The sequence below is a fragment of the Dermacentor andersoni genome, chromosome 8 (genome assembly GCF_023375885.2).
Source record: "Dermacentor andersoni chromosome 8, qqDerAnde1_hic_scaffold, whole genome shotgun sequence".
NCBI classification, from domain to species: domain Eukaryota; kingdom Metazoa; phylum Arthropoda; class Arachnida; order Ixodida; family Ixodidae; genus Dermacentor; species Dermacentor andersoni.
Window position 1 is genome coordinate 20,710,004 of NC_092821.1, and position 8,863 is coordinate 20,718,866.

Here is an 8,863-nt window from a genome sequence, read left to right on the forward strand (position 1 = left end):
ACCATTGTTGCGTGGACGCTATCAGAGTTGTTCAAAAATAATTTCGTTGTAACTAGGGGCTTCGACACCTACGGCGGCTTTTGATATGCCGTAAGGACAATTCACTTTCTTTCTTCTAAATTATAGGACGTTTAAACATCATTATTTCTCAAATTCATTGCACTGTATGTTTATCGGTATTCTCAGCAAGCAATTTCCCGTGGCTTTGTTGTTTCTTTATCAAGTACATTCATTGTTTGGTGCTAACGTGAACATGAGCATATGCCATGCCTTTTTTTAATGTGCTTCTTACCATTTCCTTTCCATTCCAGTCAACTTGCCAGTATCTAGCATCAACAAGTTCATAGATCAAAGCTTCATGACATTAGCCGGGCAGCGCATCAGTGCGTGTTTTCTGCCACTCACTGAACATCACAGCGTCGACGCCGTAGCAGAGATCTTCCTCGAGGAAGTGCTTGCTGCGCACCCAAGTTGAAGCCGATGGCTGCTTGCCTGTTATAAGTTTCGCGATCCAAGCTTCACGCAGCTTCTTGTCCTGTGGGTACCTGTGAAGGCTGACACCGGGCTCCGTTGCGTACGTCTGCCACTGCGGCAGCGAGCAGTAGCCTACCATATTGGACGCCTTCAAAGGTAGCCACTACCTATTAAAGTGCGTTCAAATGTTGTCAAGCAGACACCCGAAGCGTTTAAACCTCCCCACTTAATCAGATCTGCAGCGCAGGTGCAACATGAAACTTTTAAAGTTTTCAGCTTGTTTCGGAGCTTCCGAAGCAGCGCCGACGCTGCCGCTACGTCCACGTAATCCCTCATACCACGTCACGACGACGGCAGCGCAAGCTTTTCCAGTGATGGAGCTCGCCCCCAATAGCTGTCATTTAAGGCATATATATAAGTGCCAAATACTGTTCTTTAGGCATCGAGGCTCAATTGTTACTATGGGTGGGCAGCGCAACCCAGACGAAGGACGAGAAGAAGTACACAACACGAGCGCAGACTAACAACTGGTTTATTATTTCAAGCAACGGACTATAATTTACAGGAAATGTAAACACGTGTAAAGCGACGTTTACAAGGGTGTTAGCCTATCTTGCCATTCAAAAAATCTGTTTCTTTGTCCTGCAGAGTGATAGAAGGCTGGCTGGCGCATGCGCCTGAGTTCACATGCATGGTGTAGGCCTCTACAATCTCTCGGTTAATTTGATGCATACGTTTATACAATATTTCCGTTTGTTCAAACATGGGTTTGCATGAGCAAACTCTACAATGCACGGTCAGATTCGAACCTGTATCATTCCTGATCGCACCTTGGTGCTCCCTAAGGCGGGCGGATGTTAAGGCAGCGTCCCGTCTGCCCAAAGTACATTTTGCCGCACGAAAGTGGAATGACGTAGACCACTCCCGCCGAGCATGCCACAAGCTTCCCCGAGTGTTTAACGCGGCATGTAGCTTTGGACGCCTGTTTAGGTCTATTGACGAGATTGCAAATCTTGTTTAAGGAGTTCTTTGCTGAAAAGATTGCTTGAACACCATATTTCATGGCTGTCTTTTTTAACCCATGCCACATCTTATGTACATAAGGGATGACTGCGTACTTTTTAACTTTTTCGATCTGTCTTTGGGGTGCTGCCCCTTTCTTTATTTTCTTCACTAGCCCTTCACATATTGACACAATAATGGATTTAGAAAAACCGGCCTTCTCTAGATGATTGAGTTGTTGCGAAAAGCTCAGATTGGCGAGGTGGTGGCATGACTTTCTAAGTGCGGAACCCAAACACGTCATAGCAATTCCTCTTCTCGCAAGTTTTGAGTGTCATTGTGAATTGTGTCATTATTGCGCCATTATTGCATTATTGTGTCAATATGTGAAGGGCTAGTGAAGAAAATAAAGAAAGGGGAAGCACCCCAAAGACAGATCGAAAAAGTTAAAAAGTACGCAGTCATCCCTTATGTACATCAGATGGGGCATGGGTTAAAAAAAGACAGCCATGAAATATGGTGTTCAAGTAATCTTTTCAGCAAGGAACTCCTTAAACAAGATTTGCAATCTCGTCTATAGACCTAAACAGGCGTCCAAAGCTACATGCCGCGTCAAACACTCGGGGCAGCTTGTGGCATGCTCGGCGGAAGTGGTCTACGTCATTCCACTTTCGTGCGGCAAAATGTACTTTGCGCGGACGGGACGCTGCCTTAACATCCGCCTTAGGGAGCACCAAGGTGCGATCGGGAATGAAACAGGTTCGAATCTGGACGCGCATTGTAGAGTTTGCTCATGCAAACCCATGTTTGAACAAACGGAAATATTGTATAAAGATATGCATCAAATTAACCGTGAGATTGTAGAGGCCTACTTCATGCATGTGAACTCAGGCGCATGCGTCAGCCAGCCTTCTATCACACTGCAGGATAAAGAAACACATTTTTTGAATGGCAAGATAGGCTAACACCCTTGTAAACGTCTCTTTACACGTGTTTACATTTTCTGTATATTATAGTCCGTTGCTTGAAATAATAAACCAGTTGTTAGTCTGCGCTCGTGTTGTGTACTTCCTCTCGTCCTTCGTCCGGGTTGCGCTGCCCACCCATAGGAACATGTTCAGTCACTAAATCGCCCAGCTTGCCGTCTTAACTCAATTGGTAACTTACGCTATGCATCTTTATTCTAAATTAAATTATTATTAAGGAACAGACCTCACTAAACTCCCATTTTGCACAGTTCATTCTGTTAAAACGAGCACCTGCTGGTGGGCGAGTTGGTTACACATGATTACAAAGAAGGCGCCAAATAAAACAACAGACGAAGGAAGGAGACACGAGACTACGTGGTTATGTAGTTGTCTGTAATTACAATCTGAAGCTATTATGTCAGCAGCTCGCGCGTAGTCCCACTTTGTTAATTTTGTAATGCAGTTTACTTTGAAAACTTGTTCAATAAATCACTTCTGCTTGGCGTAACCTAGAAAGATGAGAACTATACTGGACTTCCACATGCATGCGTGAGCACATGATGTGTGCACAAAATGTATCTGCTCTTGATGCGTTGATGGACACTCTGCCCGTTGAATTTGCGCTGAAACATAATATACTTGCACTATAGCAATTACACTATGCAAAAGACATTCTAGATAAAATCCATAAAGATTTCCGGCGACGGGGGTTGTTTTAGTCGGCGATGCATGGACAGTACGAAAAAATTTCGGGGGGGGGCTGAAGCCCCATAACCCCCCCCCCCCCTCTGGCTAAGCCTCTGGACGGTACCCAAAGCGTTGGCTGCACGCTACGAGACGCCACCCATGCGCCGTCATGCCACTCGTCTCAGACGGCGACGCCAAACTTCGCTTGGCTCGTCTTGGTGCGGCATTGTCTAAGGAACTATGAACGAAGGGGAGGGGGAGTGCTCATAGATAGTTCTGCGAAATTGTGGTGAAACTCTACAGTGCACGAACAAAAAAAGCAAAAGTGAACTCTGAGAGGCAGCAAAAAACTTTATTTTCCAGTGGCACCTAAAACGCCTGCCCTGTGTTAAAATGAACTAGGAACAAACTTACTTACTAGTTTCGGCGGGAAAAAAAGTAATGACGCCATATTCATTGGACGCCTTCAAAGGTAGCCACTACCTATTAAAGTGCGTTCAAATGTTGTCAAGCAGACACCCGAAGCGTTACCAGATCTGCAGCGCAGGTAGGACTTTAAACTTTCGTTTTCAACTCGCTTCCGAAGCAGACGACGCGGCAGCTGTGTCCACGTGATCCCTCATGCCACGTCACGCCGACGGTGGCGCCAGCTTTTCCAGTGGTGGAGCTCGCCCCCATTATCTGCCCCACAGCCATAATCGCCATCAGCCTTGCTTGTTTTTCCTTTTTTGAAAACGCCGCGCGCGCTACTTTCCTGTCGGCAATGCTATGTCATGTTGATAACGCACATGCCGTTCGTTACTGGGAAGTACCGGGCTCGCAGCGTTAAAGAAAGGAAATGTGGACAAGACAAATGACGTTTATCGTTGTGTGGCAAGATACAAGGGTGTTAACAAGTGTAGGCGCGCGTGGCGCGCATCAATCGAGATAAATCTGGTCGCACCACGCGTCACAGAAAAACTGATGATGTGGCGTGCCGGCCGCATTAAGGACGATCAAACGAACAAAAGCAAGCTTCGTGGCATTATTATTAGCCGGCACACAGCGGTACACAACACCCTGGCATGCTGGTTTTTGCGAGGGAACAAAGTTCGATCCCCCATTACCTGGCGCACAATACAGCAGCTTCGCAAACTCCCCAACAATGCTGCTTTACCAACGCCGGAAGGAACGGGCGCAGCAAGCGACACGCCCCAATATGGCGACCGCGGGGAAATATGTCTTGCTCCGTGCCGCGGGGCAAAACGGCGGCGCGGCGCAGGCCAAAAGGTGTCACCATTCTGTACGGCGGCGCACTGCATTGAGGCACCCTAGCACGTCAGACATGGAAACAAAGCGCTCCAGGAGCAAAGGTTTGCTGCGGCGGCTGCTGTGAATCCCTCCCACGCGCTGCCTCTCGCGATTTTCCTAGTAGGGACATAGCGAGATTAGTGATGCAGTTGCGCCACACTTCGCCCTGTTTGCGACGTGTCACACGAGACGGACTGTCCGCGCAAGCCAATATATCGCGAAATAAAAACACGTATATAGCGGCGTTCAAATTTCGCGTTAGGGAGTACCGTAATCTTTGTTGAATTTTTAACCCTATTTATGCATGCTGTCACCGTTTCGTGCTGATCTTGAATGACAAGTCACATTTTATTTTGTCATGCCATTTCTGTTCGTGTCGACAACAATAATAATTATTTTTTTACATATTTAATCTCAGCTCCGTTCGGTTCGAGATGAGCTATGAGCCAGGTGTACTGAGAAGATTGAAAAGACGGAGATGGTATTTTTTTAAAAATATTTTATGAAAGATGCCTGGGGCTAGAATACGCTCGCCTAACGATCACAAAGCTTGCCCGTTTCCTTTCTAAAGAGACGCCTATTGAAAATATAATAAATGCAGACTCAACCGACCGGAGTCCCAGTAGGGCGCACTCGATCATGCAATGACTCGATGCATGAACACTCGACGAACACTTGTAGCATGCCTTGTGCTCCGCATGTCGCAGAGATATCACAGTGCGTCGAAAACATGAGGGGCACACTACAGCTTTGCTCGAACTAGACATTTATAGCAATAGTTTTGGGGAAGTTGGGGCGCAAGACACTACGTTAAAGCAATGAAAGTACGTCAGCCACATGATCAGCGTTTTGTTATCACGTATATTTGATTTTGGAAAAGTAGAATTTTTGGCCAGCTGGTGGAACACGCGTAATATCACGCATGGTAACTCCCGGAAATCGTGGAGAGCACGGTATTTCATGACTCAATTAAGAAATGTGAGTAGATCCATGTGTAAACAGCATCGCAAAGCGTACACAGGCCGGCTATAACAAGCTGTCGAAGTTCAGAAAATGAAATGCGCTTAAAGTATAGTTTTCTAAAAAAAAAGATGCGATTCATAGCAGCTGTGTACATACACTTGCTGTCAATGGTTGCAATAGGCGAAGACAATGTACGACCCGTTCTAGCACAAATCTGATCACCACAAGTGAAATGTCACAAGACGAATTGGTCATTCAAATGATTAGACGTGACATAAGAACAAGACAACTGCTTGTGCTCCGTCGTACGTGCGGCGTCGTACAAGCACAGCATGCATAGCTAATACAGCTGTTAGTTCAGTGAGATTAACAAAGTTCATATCACTACCTATATTCAGCTTTCGACCATCACGTGTTCGAGAAATCAGCAGCGTTGACGCTGCTTTGTGATGAATATGCACAGACAGCAAGTGCGAAGCGTAGTGCGCGTAAGTGCGCGCCGATGGACGCGCCACTGGTGGCGGTCTTGCGCAGAACACACGGGAGAGGAGCCAGCCGCGCGCCGTAGTTTGTTGTGTCGTTGATAGTGTTTCTCTGTCTTATTCACGTTTTCAGAGCAAAATAGGCAACGCCCTTCGCATGTGTGGGGTGACCAAAGCTTGAAGGAATGTCCGAGAAGAATTGTTACAGGGTGGGGAGCTCAAATACCGGAGAAAACGTGCCGGCCATACGGTTATAATCATTCCCCGCAAAGCCTGATCAGCAGGAGCAAGGGTAGCAATGGATCGTCGCTTAGGCAGAAAATTTCTTGTTCTCAACCTTTCTTTTGTCGCGTCGGTGTAAGCGACAAAGTTCGTCTGCAGTGCAGCGTGCGGTTTAAAGGCATTTCGCTAAAGTTCGGAAGGCCGTTTGCCGCCTATATTGTTTTCCGCTTCTTTGCCGCGTTGCGCTAGCTATGCAGCACGACTGCATGAGCGCATTGTGTTGTATGTTAAAGCTACTGAAGTTTACAAGAAGTGAAATTGTTGTTTTTATGTGGCCCGGTAAATCCTCGCACCAGCTGTCACGCACTTCATGTTTTTACATCTATTTTAGGCGTGGCTTCGCTAGTTGCTTCATGCATAACTCTTGTTGATTCTTTTGAGCTGCGAGGTTTTCACCCTGCTTCGTTTGTAAAGGGTATAAATCACGCTGTGTCTTATCGGAGTGATACATAAAAGAAAGTGCTTTTTTAACAGCTTTATTCTTTTCGCCCGAGGGCACATTAGATATTGTGGCTTTTGAGATATATCTTTACAAAATAGGTAGGTCAGGGCGAGAATTGCTAATAGTTGCTGCATATGGTATTTTTGTTCCATTTTTCGCTAAAAAGTTCGCTTCAGGTTTGGGAAGTCATCACACCTCGATGCCGTCTGAGCAGACTTAACACGCCGAGTGATTTGTTTGTTTCACAACGTAGTCCCTTCTTGCATGAGAATTTTTTACTCAACTGAATTCTTTCTTACTATGCTTACGTCGCAGAGGAATAAACCCGGCCTTGCCGTCAGCTAGCGTTCATCTACTTTGAATGGCGCTGCTCTACCTTTAAATATATCATGTGACACCTCTCTCTAGTAAGATTTAAAAAAGTACTGAAAAGTTAGTCAGACTTTAGCTTTGTACGTTTCCAAGCAGCTCCCTTGGGCAATTTAAAATTGCAAAAACTGCAGCGGGAACGGCAGTTCATCGGCGTATGCAGCATAATTGCATTGGCGGTACAGCGCTAACACGTACGCACGCTTTTATTAACCCATGCGTTTGGTGACTTCGTTGACTAGTGTACGCGTTTCCATCAATAAATTCGCAATTACTTTTGTTGAGGCGACTTGGACTGTACTTTTTCGGCGATGTCACATCTCTTCATCAGCAGAAAAATTACCACGGCATATGCAGACATCGCACCATGCGGATTTGTTTGATATAAGTCTGCACTAACGACGGGTGCTTATAATTGAGGTACAGAAGCAGCATTACGGCAAGGGTAGAATAAAAAAAAACGATCAAGACATCGCATTCCTCAACAAAATTTATTGGCTATAGCTAACATGAGCGGGACGCACCTCTGCGGGACGCACCTGGCACGTATGTGGACCATGTCCCGAACACTGGTAACATCGTGATCATACCCACTCCCACAGAGGTCAGTGTCTTCCTTACAGCTGCCACCGCAGAAGAAGCAGTCTGGCAACCGAACAAAGGAGAAATCGCAGCCGCGAACTTCAGCCATCCTTGCTGCAAAGGGTTGTCTGCTACTGCTCCCGCGCGTACTGATGGAAGCGCCCGCTAGGTGGCTATCAGTGGCGCCTATAGATAGAGTTACTGTATATGCTACCTAAAACCCCTCCATCCACGTGTCACCGCCGCTTTCTTAAGTAGCGACAACCTTTGTTGTGCGCCGCCTTTTCTCCTCACACCAAATCCGATTCCGGCATTTCCGGTTCCGGCGTTTCCGCTTCCTGGAGTTGCGCTGCGGGAATTTCCGCTTTGACTGCTGTTGGACGATGGTGAGACCACGGAGGAAGGAAACTAAGGAGAGGCCCTGACGTCACTCTTTGTGAAGCAAAAGTGAAGCCGGAATTTGGCGTTGCTCATGGCGATGCTCCGCCTTTTGGGCCACCCTCCTCTCTTGTTTACATCTTTCGCGAAACCACGCCGCGCTGCGCGTGGTGTCGCGCGCTCGCGCAACATCTGGCAGAGCACGGTGCAGGTAACACAGCGCAACAAGACACGGTGACTAACGCAAACCCGCCCACTCAGCGCCTTTACCACAGCCCGAAACCTACCAGAGCAACACGTGTGAGCGCTCAAAACCATAACAACGCCGCCATTGTGGCCCAAAAGGCGTGGCCATACAACAAAAAAAATAAAAAAGCAGCAAGAAAATGAGAACCTACTACGTCATTTCCGCCACACTTTTCTCCTAGCGCGCGGAGGGGGTAGGGCCTCTCCTTAGTTTCCTTCCTCCGTGGGTGAGACCAACCTTACAAGACTAGGCTGGCTAGAAAGGGAGGTGTGAAACCGGCGGCGCTTTCCTTCGGGCGCGCGTGACCCCCTTGCGCACCGATGCCACCAGGGGGAACGTGGCGCTGCTGCTCGCGGCGGAAAGAAACCATTTATGGTTTCTCAGGAAAGAAACCATTTATGTAGGGTGGACAACACAGCAACAAAGACGGTCAAGCGGAAAGTCAGAGAGGCTGAAATAATCTCATGGGTGGCGGCAATGGAAAGGAAACCTGCTATGAGTAACTACTTAAGAGGAAAAAACGAAATCAGGAAAGAAACCATTTATGATAACTCAAAGGGAAGCTCATTACTTTTCGAAGCGAGATCGGGATGCCTTAGAACACGCACCTATAAAGCGAGATATAAGAAGGAAGAAGAAGCATGTGCTTGCTGCGGTAAAGCTAGGGAAACGACGGAGCATATTTTATTAGAATGTG